The following is a 5296-nucleotide window of genomic DNA, read 5'->3' as shown; positions in this document are numbered from 1 at the left end:
TCTCTCTCTCTTCCTCTCTCCCCCTCCCTCCCCTCCTCTCCTCTCCCTCTCTGTCTCCCCCCCTCTCTCTCTCCCCTCCCTCTTCCCCCTCTCCTCCCCCTCTCCCCCCCCCCCCCCTCCCCCCCCCCCTCCCCTCTCCCCCCCCTCTCCCCTCCCTCTCTCCCCCCCCCCCCCCCCCCCTCCCTCCCTCTCTCTCTCCCCCCCCCCTCTCCTCCCCCTCTCCCCCCCCCTCTCCCCTCCCTCTCTCCCCTCTCTCTCCCCCCCCACTCTCTCCTTTCTCTCTCTCCCCTCCCTCTCTCTCCCCCGCACTTCCCCCCTCCCTCCCTCTCCCCCCCCCACTCTCTCTCCCTCCCTCTCTCCCCCTCACTCCCCCTCCCTCCCTCTCCCCCCCCCTCTCCTCTCCCTCTCTCTCTCCCCCCACTCTCTCCTTTCTCTCTCTCCCCTACCTCTCTCCCTCCCCCACCCCCTCACTCACTCACTCACTCACTCACTGGACGAGAGGACGTCCCCGGGAGAGACACAGCGAACTCTCTATCTCCCCGCCCGCCGAGCACACACCCATTCCCGATGGAAACCACCTCCCTCCCTCCCTCCCTCCCTCCCCCAGTCCAGAGATCACAAGTTTCTGAAGAGTGAAAGAGAAAATAAGATCGATCGAGGGAAGTCTCCCTCCCCACTTGGTCCTGAAAGGGAAACATATTTACCACCAGGCAGGTTGCCATGTCGTCTGTAGAAGGGTCTCGACCCTAAAGGTAACCCATTCCTTCTCTCCAGAGACGCTGCCTGTCCCACTGAGTTACTCCAGCTTGTTGGGTCTATCTTGGGAGCATCTGCAGTTCCTTCCTACACAGGTTGACATGTCCATGTTGTGTGTGGGGTGGCTTCGCATCTCCAAGCACCCTGTGGTGATGCCACTGTCATCTTCCCCCTCCCCTTCCCCCTTCCCCCTCCGCTCTTTCCCCTCCTCCTCCCCTCTCCAGCTCCCCCACCCCCCCTCTTCCCTCCTCCCCTCTCCTCTCCTCTCCACCTCCCCCTCCCTTCTACCCTCCTCTCCTCTCCCCTCCCCCCTCCCCACGCCACCGCTCCCGCTGCCGAGGCAGCATCTTTCCCGCTGTTTCAAAGCTCCAGATTACGTTCCTTTTGTGTTGAGATTTACCAGTGAGAAACAGAGAGCAGCCGGTCTCACTGCAGGCTACACTGACACCTGTTGACAGTATTGAACCAATAACTCTGCCACCTCATAGTCCCCTTGGGGAGCTTACAACACCACAGCATGAACACTGAATTCTCAAATTTTAGGTAACCTCCAACCCCCCCCCCCCCCCCCCTCCTCGCCCACCCTTTCTCCCCTCTCGTGCTCCAGTTGGATTTGCACCTATTTCCATGATCCCCCTCCTCATCCTGCATTCTTTCCTCTGGCTTCACAATTTGCAACTCTTCAAACCGTCTGTCTCACACCTCCTGATTTTATCACAGGCCGTTGTTCCAGCCATCTGCCTATCAACCCCCCCTCCCCCTCACCTATGTCCAGCTGTTACCTGCTACACTTTGTCCGCCCTCTCCCCTCCTCCAACTTTCGTCCCCACCGCCCCCTATAGTCAGTCTGAAGAAGGATCCCGACCTGAAACGTCACGTATCCATCTTCTCCAGGGATGTGTGGCAAGGGTGGGGAACAGAATTGTGAAATTTGTATATAGACTGTGTTGAACAATTTGTCTAGCCTCCGAAAAAGTCGGATGAATTTTTCGCACGGTTCATGTTTTGTATATATTTATCACCTGAATAAAGTCTATTTTGAAATTAAAAAAAAAAAAAAAAAAAAAAATGTTCTCCAGAGATGTTGCCTGACCTGCTGAGTTACTCCAGCACTTTGTGTCCTTTTGTGGAAACCAGCATCTGAGGCCTTAGTCTGGAGAAGGGTCTCGACCCGAAACGTCACCAATCTGAAGAAGCGTTTAAACCCGAAACGTCGTCTATTCCTTTTCTCCAGTGATGCTGTCTGTCCCGCTGAGTTACTCCAGCTTTTTGTGTCCTTCTGCAGTTCCCTTGTTTCTACATTGCATACTTTGCCATTTCAATCCCTTCAAGAACGTTTAATTGCCACATGCCCTGGCAACGCAACGGCGCAATTCTGACTTGCTCCTGCTCTGCGGGTCCATTAACACAGTAAAAATCAATAATACAATTAATTAATCATCAGTAACACCTAGTAACCAGATCATAACAGTGAAAGACCAAAGTACACAGTGCAATCAAACAAACTCCATAATCTTCAGAGCTGTAGGATTGTCACGAGTCAAGAACTGTCACATATACAACAGAACACAAATATATACCATCTCTGGAGAGAAGGAATGGGTGACGTTTTGGGTCGAAACTCCAGAGATGCTGCCTGTACTGCTGAGTTTACTCCAGAATTTTGTGTCATCTGCAGTTCCTTCCGACACACGTATATACCACAATAGGGGTAGCACAGTGGCACAGCGGTAGAGTTTTTGCCTTCCAGCACTTACAGCGCCAGGGACTCGGGTTTGATCGTGACCTTGGGTCTTGTCAGTATGGATTTTGCATGTTTATCTGTGACTGCCAATACCAACACGCTTTCTGCATCCTTTTTGCTTCTACTAATATCCTAGTCACTGTTTATCACACACATGTTGGAAAATGAACCCAAAACAACTTGAGATCTTCTCAAATGTAGTTTTAGCTTAGAGATACGGCGCGGAAACAGGCCCTTCGACCCACCGAGTCCGCGCCGACCAGCGATCCCCGCACACTAACACTATCCCACACACACAAGAGACAATTTACTGAAGCCAATGAACCTACAAAACTGTACGCCTTTGGAGTGTGGGAGGAAACCGGAGCACCCGGAGAAAACCCACATGGTCACGGGGAGAACGCACAAACTCCGTACAGACAGCGCCCATAGGTAGGATTAAACCTGGATCTCTGGCGCTGTGAGGCGGCAATTCTACTGCTGTGCCACCGTGCCTCAATTGCTGCACAAACTCTGTGCAGCTCAAATTATGCTGCTGCACTATTTTAAAAGAAGTATTATAAATGAAAAAGTCTGGTCTTTTTCAAAGAGATGCGCACATATACTCTAGGTGTCGTTTCACTCCATATCTGTGCATGGAACCAGGGAAACTACAAATCCAGCAGAAACTTCTTAATTGCAGTATTTGAGGTTCACGCCTCAATCCTTGAGTATAGTCAATAGATCTTTTTAAAAATGGATTTGAAAGATACAGCATGAAAATGGAGCCTTCCGCCCACCGAGGCCACTCCGACCATCAATCACCCGTTCACACCAGTTCTACGTTATCCCACCTCCCTGCACACTAGTGCCAATTTACTGAGGCCAGCTGGCCTACAAACCTACATCTTCATGGGCTCATATGTAATAGGAGCAGAATTTGGCCATTCGGCCCATCAAATCCACTCCTCCATTCAATCATGGCTGATCTACCACTCCCTCTCAACCCCATTCTCCTGCCTTCTCCCCATAACCCCTGACACCCGTACTAATCAAGAATCAATCTCTCTTTGCCTTAAAAATATCAATTGAAAGCCTCCACAGCCTTCTGTGGCAAAAAAATTCCAGAGATTTAATGACATTTCTCTTAATCTCCTTCCTAAAAGAATGTCCTTTAATTCTGAGGCTACGGCCTCTGGTCCTAGACTCTCACACTAGTGGAAAAACATCCTCTCCACATCCACTCTATCCAGGCCTTTCACTATTCAGTAAGCTTCTATGAGGTTCCTTGTCCCTCATCCTTCTAAACCCCAGCGAGTACAGGCCCAGTGCCGTCAAACGCTAATCAAATGTTAACCCACTCATTCCTGGGATCGTTCTTGTAAACCTCCTCTGGACCCTCTCCAGAGCCAGCACATCCTTCCTCACAATATTCCAATACTCGAATATTCCAATAATCCAAGAAATTAAAAGGTCAACATATGATGAGCGTTTGACGGCACTGGGCCTGTACTCACTGGAGTTTAGAACAATGAGGGGGGACCTCATTGAAAAGTACAGAATAGTGAAAGGCCTGGATAGAGTGGATGTGGAGAGGATGTTTCCACTAGTAGGAGAATCTAGGACTAGAGGTCATAGCCTCAGAATTAAAGGACATTCTGTTAGGAAAGAAATGAGGAGGAATTTATTGAGTCAGAAGGTGGTGAATCTGTGGAATTCTTTGCGAGGCCAAGTCAATGGATATTTTTAAGGCAGAGATCGATAGATTCTTGATTAGTACGGGTGTCAGGGGTTATGGGGAGAAGGCAGGAGAATGGGGTTGGGAGGGACATACAGTTCAGCCATGATTGGCTGGCGGAGTAGACTTGATGGGCCGAATGGCCTGCTCCTATCACTTATGATCTAATGAATACCCTTTACGGTGTGGGAAGAAACCAGAACGCCCAGAGTAAACCCAAGCAGTCGCAGGAAGAACATGCAAACTGCACCCAGACAGCACCTCAGGTTAGGCTTGAACTCTGGTCTCTGGTGTTGTGAGGAAGCAGCTCTACCAGCTGCGCCACTATGTATGCTGCTTGTACTGATATGAAGTGAATCAAGATCAATAAGAGGCCAACGCACAGGAGTGCACACACAGCTTCACTGAGCAAATTTACTTTACCTGCTGCAGGGTCATTCACCTCAAGGGCGACGACCTGATTGAAGCATGAACATTTTGTACACAGTTTGGAAAAGATGTACAATAACGCCCACAATGTAGAGAGGTTCAGTTATCATCTGATAACCAATGCAAAGTAGGAACATGCATGACCAGTTACATCTGCCCTTCTCTGTATGATCATCGTGTAACTTGGAGACCCCAGCAAATGGTCTCAGCTGTTGTTGTTACTTCACCTGCGTCAATATCTCCCGCTCCGTCCACATTCGCTGTCCATTAGCCGTAGTTTAGTTTGGAGAAACAGGCCCTTCGGCCCACCGAGTCCGCACCGACCAGCGATCCCCGCACACTAACACTATCCTACACACACGAGGGACAATTTTACATTTATACCAAGCCAATTAACTTACAAACCTGTAGGCCTTTGGAGTGTGGGAGGACACCGGAGAACTCGGAGAATACCCACACGGTCACGGAAAGAACGTGCAAACTCCGTACAGACAGCACCCGTAGCCAGGATCTAACCCAGGTCTCTGGCACTGCCAGGCAGCAACTCTACCGCTGCACCACCATGCAGCCCGGTGTTCTGTTCTGTATCTTTGTCTCTGTTGCTCCATGTATGCTTGTGCTGACAGACATATGAGCACCAGCAAAATCAA

The sequence above is a fragment of the Amblyraja radiata genome, chromosome 28 (genome assembly GCF_010909765.2).
Source record: "Amblyraja radiata isolate CabotCenter1 chromosome 28, sAmbRad1.1.pri, whole genome shotgun sequence".
Taxonomy (NCBI): domain Eukaryota; kingdom Metazoa; phylum Chordata; class Chondrichthyes; order Rajiformes; family Rajidae; genus Amblyraja; species Amblyraja radiata.
Note: the sequence above shows the minus strand (reverse complement) of the source record.